The sequence below is a fragment of the Protomyctophum bolini genome, assembly GCF_963924005.1.
Source record: "Protomyctophum bolini genome assembly, chromosome: 7".
NCBI classification, from domain to species: Eukaryota; Metazoa; Chordata; class Actinopteri; order Myctophiformes; family Myctophidae; genus Protomyctophum; species Protomyctophum bolini.
This window is the reverse complement of record NC_137868.1, coordinates 26,518,046-26,527,836: the sequence shown is the minus strand read 5'-3', so window position 1 is coordinate 26,527,836 and position 9,791 is coordinate 26,518,046.

The following is a 9,791-nucleotide window of genomic DNA, read 5'->3' as shown; positions in this document are numbered from 1 at the left end:
CCCTTTCCCTCCCATAAGAAATGGCAGGCTGTAAAAAGAATAAGGGCCGTGGATCATCCGTGGCCCTTATCAATATTATATATTTTAATACATTTTAATGAGATTGTATTGCTTATTTTACTGTCCAATGACATAGGCCAATTTATTGTGGAACATCTTGCTCTATTATCATAAGACTAAAGGGCCTTGCAAACCTGAAGCGAGGAACGCAGGCGTTGTTGCCTGGATCAACACAGGTCTCCTCCAGGTCTGTTGAAGATGGGCCACGCAACAACTACACTTGCATTGAATACACTTCTCGGAGCAGAAACGCAGGTCTCATTGAAAATGAACTATAGGCGCCTTTTATCGCTCTCCGTTTGCAAGGCCCTTTGTTTAGACATCCAATGTAGGCCCACTGCCACTACATTTCTTTTGTGAAAGAAAAGAAAAGACCTGCACCCCCAAAAATGGACATGCGCTGTACACACACACACACACACACACACACACACACACACACACACACACACACACACACACACACACACACACACCCCCTCAGTGCTCTCTGCACGGCCATGGTCCCTTTTTATTGTACATGATATTGTACAATGATATTGGACTGATATCTGATGACCAGGGAAGGGAGGCAATTTGTATAGCACATTAAGCACAAGTCATTTTTTAATCATAATAGGATATTTAAATGCAATACAAATAGTTAAAGAGCTAAGAGAATAGAACATAAGAATAGGCTAAAATATAAAGTTAACTAAAAGTTACAGTTCCTCAATAAAATGCAGAGGCAAAGAGAAAAGTCATCATCTTTAATTTAAAAGAACTTGAGAGTTCCTGCAGACCGGCAGTTTTCTGGGAGTTAATTTGTTCCAGATGTGTTGCATAAAAACTGAATGCTGCTTCTCCACATTTAGTTTAGACTGGTGACAGAAAGCAGACCTGAGGTGTATGGTTCATAACAGAAGAACAGAAATGTATTTTTGCACTAAACCGTTCCATGCTCTATAAAGCAACAGTATTTTCAAGTCAGTGATTTGGCAATGAGGAAACCAGGGTGAAGATCTGATCGCTGGAGTTATAAGAGCCACTTTCTTGGTGTTAGTTAGGACTCAAGCAGCAGCGTTATTCGGCATCAACTGCAGCTGTCTGGTCGATGTTTTAGGCAGGGAGACCTGTAAAAACACTGTTAGAGTATAGTTGCCATTTTCCCAAATCTTTCCAAGTTGTCCTTTAATCCTTCATATAGCCTATTTGTAAGGTGATAAGAAGTTGACTTTGTAGTTAATTTGGCTGTTGAAATTCAGACCCGAGTCCACGACTGCAACAAGATATCTGGTTTGGATTGTGCATGGTTACTGATTGAAACAGAGTAGTGACTTTTAATCGTTCTTCCTTGGCTCCAAAATGAGTTTTGGGGAGGGTGTGTTGTTGTTATGGAGCTACTTTAATGCTGTTCTAAACAACAACTGCATGGGAGCTTATCAAATATAGATGATGGTAGAAATCATTTGTGGGCACCAGCAATCCAAAACAGGAATTCTGAGAGAACATCTTACAGATGTTTCCCACACTGTAAAACAGTTGTGCATGTTGTTTTGTTTTTTGTATAGGAAAAAAAAATGAGGGGCCTAATATAGACTCTGGTCAAAGTAGGCTATTATACGGTTTAAGTAGTTACAATTATGGGTTCTTGGCTGGTAACCGTGACAGAGTCACAGTATGTCTCCCCATATCTGAATTCCCAACACTGAACAGGGTAAAAAACCCTCTTTTAAGAATATTGGAACTTGTTAGAACTATAGGATGGGATATCTGCATGCCATCTATGCAGAGATACATAATTCATAATATGTCAACGTTTAAAGATTGCATTTGAACCACTAGAGGGTGTTGAAAGTCTCTTTCCGCTATCTTTGAATTAAGACACCTGAGACCGAATATTATTAATTATCTCCAACTTACAGCTGACATTGACTCCCAGATGTGGAGTGATCCTGTAACATCCACTGTGATATGTCAAAATAAAGGTGGAAGACAATGTACCAGTTTTCCTCAGCTCTTTCTTGACAAGATGGCAATTAGAGGATTCTGTGACGATGAAAAATCTCCAATGAAGAACTAGACAGTAAAATCCTCAGTGTTCATTTTAACTCTGGGTGTACTTGTGTAGCTGTGTGTACACAATATACACATACTCTTTCAGAATTGCAAATGTTGATGAGTCATTATCAACTTTATTCGTCAAATCATTGGTTTACAGGTGTAAATTTGAAATTAGTTTTTGCATAAGCTCCATCATTTTGTTTCTTTCCAGAAGAAGAAATAGCAGGCAGGAGACAGGGAGAGCAAGGAGAAAAATCAAACATACCTTTTTTATTTGTATTCATCTGGACCATTTGCATAATTTATCTGTCACTGTAATTTCTTTCATTTTATACTGCTTATCTGTCAATTATATTCTGAAGTTATGTCAAAAATACAAAATGCCTAATAATACATAAGGAATGAAACCTACACAATCGAGATATACACATTAGACTGGCAGATACTATGTACAAAGTGGTAACACATTGGTACTTAGTACCACATAGTGGTCTGTACCATATTTTGTGCATGATTAGACATAAGATGTAAAAAACAAACAAACACGCAGGGCAGAAACTAAATAACACTCAGGATTCTATATGTGCTGCTCGCCATACTGTAGGTTAGTCAGACCTCTGTCTCTGTTGCGTGCTGAGTCTCCTAATGTTCTGCAGATCAGGTTATTTTTGATAGCAGCTGGCCATTTAAAATTTAGAGAATAAGAGGTTTTTGGCCATTCATTATTCATGCATTCTGTAGGGCCTAAAATCCAAGGCTTTCTCTCTGTCTGAGCCCTGAGAGACAGACAGGAACACAGCACACATATGTAACCTCTAACTCTCTCTCTCTCTCTCTCTCTCTCTCTCTCCATTCATTCATCCGCTGCAACTGTTGGATGACATGAATAAATGTATGTCTCGACCCATTGACTTGTTTTCCTTGCTCCAAATAATAGAACTCAACTTGTGCACGCACAAACCTTGAGATTAGCGTATTTCACCTATTCATGTTATCCAACATTTTCAAGAGGTTTAAAGTGCTTATATCCAAACTGCAGCAACACTCTGGCACCTGTTCAAGGGCAGGCGAGAGAGAGAGAGAGAAATTGAGAAAGTTTGGATGATAGAGATATGGACAGGGAAAATGAGAGAACAAGATAGAGTGAGAGAAAGAGATGGGTAGAGAGAGATAGATATGGAGACGGATAGAGGGAGAGAGATAGTGTTCGTCCTTGGTTGTAATGAAGCCGTGGAAGGATAGATGACTCACTTTCACCCAGGGTAGAGAAATGCACTCCAACATCACTCGTGTGTGTGTGTGTGTGTGTGTGTGTGTGTGTGTGTGTGTGTGTGTGAAGACTGATGGTGATAGTATTGGATGCTGGCTAGACTGATAAAGGTATAAGTCAGTAGATTGACACTGATAGAGAGCGATATTGTATAAGTGTGTTGTGTGTGTACACTGGTGCCTGTTGATAGGTGTCTGTGTATATGAGCATGTACTGTGTGTGTGTGTGTGTGTGCGTTGCATTCGCGTGCACAATTAGGCATGTGTGTGCGTGCGCATGAGAGAGTGTGTGTGTGTACATGCGTAAAGTGACAGATAGGTGCGTCATAGCGCTGTTAGGAGGTTTGGTGCCATGTCAGCACTTCTACAGTTCAGCCAAGGACTCTAAAAAACACACTCCATCTGTCTCCACCTTTCTGGAAGGAAGAAAGTGCACTGGAGGCAGAGGGAAAGAGGGAAAATGATGGAGGACTTGATTTGAATCAGAACCTTGGTTTTCTTTGGACTTGTATCAGATGTGTGTTCTCTAAATGTCATTCACATTGAGGACAGGTAACCTTAACCTGTCCTCAAATGCTGTCCATTCTGCTCTCCTGCTCTCTATTTTAGCCTAAGCCGGTTATTTATGTCCAGAATAGGGGAATAAAGGGTTCATGTGTTTATCAAATCCCAAGCATTACTGCTATGGGAACTGCAACCCCCCCATATACATACAAGCCAATGCTATGCAATGCAGTCTTTACCCTACCACAGTGATTCTGAACCCCAAGGACCCCAGTTTAATTGGCCATGGATCCCCAGTGGATTCGATTTTTTACTTCTTTACCCTAATCTACACTGTAAAATCCTCAGTGTCGGTTCCATTTGTAAACTTGAAGAGTTACAGCCCCATAAGGGTCACCTGACTATCAATTATTGAGCTGCAGACCCCCTGGAACCCCCTCAAGGACCCCAGACCCCACGTTGAGAACCATTGCCCTGGCTACCACCCACGGAACGTTCCCTTCCCTGCAGTGACCTGCATGGCTATATGCTCTAACACTGACCATGACATCCTGGCTCTCCAATGGTGGCATGACCTTCTTCCTGCCCCAGTGAGGACAGCAGAGTCGAGTCTGATTTATGCTTCAATGACAAATAGTTGTGTGCCGTGCCACTCCACAAAATAATCTGTGTTCATCTACAAATGCCATTTCCAAACTTTCTCTGGCCAAGGAGGCTGTGACATAGAAGGTGACAGTCAGGGGATTTTACCTGAGCAACCTTTTTCTATTTCTGTTGAAAATGCATTATTTTTGTTGAGTGATGCGTCACACAACACTTGGTCATCAAAGCGTAACTCCAACTTTACCCTCGGTCATAAGCCAAAACCTTGGAGCCTATTTCTCTCTTCAAGAAACACTCTTCCCCGAATGAAATGTCATTCTGAAAATGCTTCTGGCTGTTCTTCAAAATAAGCTTTTATGTCTTTAGTACTTCTCTATCAATCTACTCTATACATGTGATCATTGAATGGAGCAATATTTGCGTCTTCCGTAAATCTGTTGTCTGGCTTTGACCCTTGAACTTGTTTGTTGTGATGTAGGCATTTCAGGTGCTTTTATTAGCATATTCTCCTTATTATTGGTCGCTGTGGATAAGGCTACTACGGCTACTACAGTACATAACATAAATATGTTTTCTTAAATAAATTGTATATTTTAGAAAATTATTTCCTGCCTCCACATGAGACAAACCAAACAGCAGGTGGACTTTAATGCCTCCTGAAATAGGTCATTTTCTTTTGCTTGTATGCGTATGAAGCAGACCGTGTTTGATACTTGGCCTTGGGAAATGTCATTCACTCCTGTCCTGAGTGTTGATGTGGTAGGAAAATGATTTTATATGGGACAGAATGAAGAGACATTTTATGTAGTGTTTTATGTCCTGCACCACCTTTCTCCATTTTACTATGAAGTGGGTGAGCTGAGCCACCTTTCCTAAAATAAAATGTTTCACTGGATAGCTTCAGTGTCACCTCATGGTGTATGCTGTTTGTTTACCCTGTGCAAAGAAGACCTTTCTAAGGCAAACACAGCGTGGAAACCTTGTATACTATATCCAAAACCGTCCCATTTTTATAATTATTCTAAAAACATTTTAACCCATTCTGACCGGGCACCCATTTTGGTGTTAGCATCATGTTATGCTTTACCTATTGAAAAATAGCAGATCTACAAGCTCATATCGCGCCACCGAGTGGCGCGATACGAGCTTGTAGGTCTGCTATTTTTGAAAAATTCGAAGAACGACTGACATTTTTAGAATCTGATCTCAGGTCAGAATGGGTTCATCAGACCAGTGTGTGTCCAGTGGAAACCTCATATGAATCTGATCTCAGGTCAGAATGGGTTAAAATAGTGAAAATAGCAGATCTGCAAGTTCACAGTGAGATTGTCGATCTGCTACTTTTGTGTAACACACTTGTAAGACGAAGTAGGGCAATGATTTATTAACAAACATACATGAAAAGTTTAATATGGAAATATGAGGTTTCTGCCCGACAGGAACAATATAATAGCTCATAAATCAACCTTTATAATCAAATATAAATCCTTGTGAAGTTTTTTCATTCCAAATGCCTACAGGTGATGAATGAAGTACTTAATTATATTTAATTTATTGAAGTCTGATAATGCTGATAATTCCTGAGCAAAACCTATTTTTTGTGTGTACTGTCAATCAAAATTATAGAGAAAAATATGTTGTCGTCACACAGCCTGTTCAAACAAACATCTCAAAGATTTGCACATTCAGTGCAGTTATGTAGCCAAATGCCTTTGCATGCAAATAAGTAATCAATTCCGTTTTTTGAAGACCGAGAACGTACAAGTACAGTGTAGCTGTCTCCTATTGTTTATGCTCTGCTCTGGGTTTCAGCAGCCTCTAAATCAAAGGATTTTCTCTCTGCAGTTTGTTGAACTCTGGGCTGTAATGGAAGAACAAAATGAAGCACTGAAGATTCAGCATACAATTATGTTGAAACTCCTACTCATTATTTACACACACACACACACACACACACACACACACACACACACACACACACATTCACACACATATGCACAGTACATGGGCATATACAGCATGCTGTATTCAAGCCCACCTGTGTATGTACACATTTGCATGAACGCACGCACACACAGTTATGTAATGCAGTGTTATTCTTGTCTTAAAAGGACTTTGAAGTGTTTTTCCTCAAACTATTCTGATGTAATTCACACTAATACAATGTCTCCCTACATTCCCCCCGTGCTATACCGTCTCTGACACGTAATTAATCTCCTTTCATCATTGGTGCTGCTGTAACTGCTGTTTTATTGTCCCTGCTGTTGTTATTGCCCTTGTATTTGTTGTCCTTGTTCCTTTCTGTTGTATTTTTCTAGTTGTTGCTGTCCTGTTGCTTTGGTTGCTATGTTGCTAATGATGATTTTGTTGTTACTGTTCTGCTGCTGTGTTGCTGCAGTTGTCCTAGCTGCAGTTTATTATGCTGCTGTAGTGTCTTTGTTGTTACCGTTGCTGTTGGATGATGATGATGATGTGGTTGTCATTGTTGTTTTTCTTTAACAGAACTTTCACACGGCTTTCGAGTGTAGCTGTGGGGGTATACTTACTAGTCTTACATGTTGGTGACCATACTATATTGTTTTTGCTTAATTGGAGTTGTTTATCAGTTTCTTCATTAAAGGACCACTTCACCACTTTTCAACCTATCTTCATATAATAGGTCCTCACTAATAATCATGAAAATGGTGCAATTATTTTCTACTCCGTCTCATATAGGAGGGCAGCTGTGGGCAGTTCAGATGGAGAATCCAAGCTAATAGAAACTGCAGGCTTTCTAGTCCTGAAAAGTTGCAATGCGAAAATGGAAGCCATTGTTCTCACGATAATGAAAACATTTTTGTAAAAAAATCTTGTTAAAAAAAAATCTGCCTAATGATGTCACTGGAGGACTGTTTCTAAACTGCCCACAGCCCTCCTATGAGACACAGACTGAGTAGAAAACTCAAGAAATCGTGCCATTTTATCATGATTATTAGTGAGGACCTATTATATGAAGATAGGTTGAAAAGCGGTGAAGTGGTCCTAATTGTTCATTTTTTACATAATCAAGTATACATGTACCAACAATTTAGGAATGACAGAATTAGAGATTAAATTGGATACTATTTGGGAACATTTGCATGCAGCTTATGTTTTGTATACATTGTTGGTGTTTATATTTCATCGCAATTGTGTTTCCATATTTGCCCCAATTGGTAGCAGCAACAACTGAAAGCATCACTAGTGTGTGATGATGATGATGCTGTGTTTGTGTTAATGAAGGCAGTGTATGGTGTTTATTTGGGGCTAGTTAATTAGCAGCAACAGTAATGAAGCCTCATGGGACACAGTGTTGGTATCTGAACAGCCAGGACAGGATGATTATTTAGACAGAATTTGTCCGAGGAGCTGTTCTCTTTATTCTCTCTCCACACACACATACACAAACATTCACTGATGTAAAGACGCACGCACGCACACGCGCACGCACACACACTCTCACACACAAGCCTCAGCTCAGATTCTGGCATCAGATCAGGGAAAGTGTGTGTGTGTGTGTGTGTGTGTGTGTGTGTGTGTGTGTGTGTGTGTGTGTGTGTGTGTGTGTGTGTGTGTGTGTGTGTGTGTGTGTGTGTGTGTGTGTGTGTGTGTGTGTGTGTGTGTGTGTGTGTGTGTGTGTGTGTGTGTGTACTTGCTTATGTTTGAATTGGAGTGTGTGACCATTTGAGTGTGCGTCTGTGTGTGCATGCATGTGTGTATGAAGGCTAACCATTTGGAGTGGTGCTAACAGAAAGATAACGGATTCCTTCCAGTCCTCTGTGTGGAGGCTTCACTGTTAACTGCTTCAGCTCTGCCTTAATTAGATATTCTAATAACTGTGTTACACCCAAATACAATCTTACAGGTTACCCAAGACAGTGTCCAGTGGTTCTAAACCTTTTCTGGATCTGACCACTTAAGTAGTCAGATGGGTGGGCTGCATGCATTTTCAGAGCATGTTTTTCTTTTTCATAGTTAACAGTTAGTCCGCCAGCATTTATGCCTGCATTTTTGCCTGTTGAGCTCTTATTTTGAAAAACCACATTTCCAGACTTCTGGTGTTGATCTTATGTTAGGAAGTTGGACGATGCGTCGTCACTTCCTGTTTATCAAACGGAGCTAACCCAGTCTAATAGAAGGCAACACAGAGTCTGCTCTGGGCCGTGGAATAAACCTTGTTTTGACCAAAAATGCCATCTGGGACAAGGAATAGGAGATACAGGTGATTGAAAGAAACGGATGGAATGGATGATTATGGCGACGATGATTTTAATGCCGTGATCCTGTGTTATTGACAGCACCAGCTAGCAACTTGACGCTAACATGAGTAGCATTTTGGCTTGATCAATCAAAAGCGCAGGGGCCTTTCTCGGCCCCGCCCCTCTCCCATTTGTTTATATTGTGTTAAGGATCCAAGAGGAGGTGAGCGGGTGGGGTCGACCTATGCCCTTACTGGGCTGCGTTCACACATTCAAGACACCTGTCTTGTGTCTGTGTTTAATGGCCGCTCCAATGCATTTCCAATGGAAGGCGATATGGTTTTGATGGGTGGGAGGGGGGCAGAACACATCCATCAAAGTTGTGTCTAGACACAAGTCTGGTGTCAGACACAAGGCAAGTGTCTTGAATGCAGCCCAGTAAGGGCATATGTCGACCCCGCCCGCTCACCTCCACCCCACCCCCTCCTGGTGCTGCAGCCATCTTGGATCCTAAACACAAACAAATGGGAGAGGGGTGGGGCTGAGAAAGGACCTTATTGCCGTAGATCAACGCCAATGGCGTTTACACTCAAGACCCTGTACACTCACACGCTCCATATATGGCTAGACATCACACCCTGTACATTCAAGACACTGCCCCCCTTAGATCTCCATATTTGGCGCATTCCATATGTTGATCTGACCTCATCAAACCCTATACACTCAAGACACGCTCCATATACTGTATGGCCAGTATAGAAGTCATTACATAATGATGTTGATCTGACCCCCCATGCCAAAGCGCCAGCGCTTGCCCAGCAGTCTGCTGTCACCCAGCAGTCTGCTGTCACACAGCAGTCTGCTGTCACCCATCTTACTGGTACTATTGGTCACCGCCAATAGTGGGTAATGGGTGCAGTTTGTAGAGGTGAGTTTTCAGACTGCAGTTAAAAATGGGGAGTGAGTCTGCACTCCTCCTGACTGCATGGTAGTTTATTCCACAGCTTGGGAGGCAGGAGGTAGAAGAGTCTAGGACGTGTTAGTGTTGGCCAGGGTGTTTCAGGGAAGAGACCAACACACTTCCTCTGCGTTAAG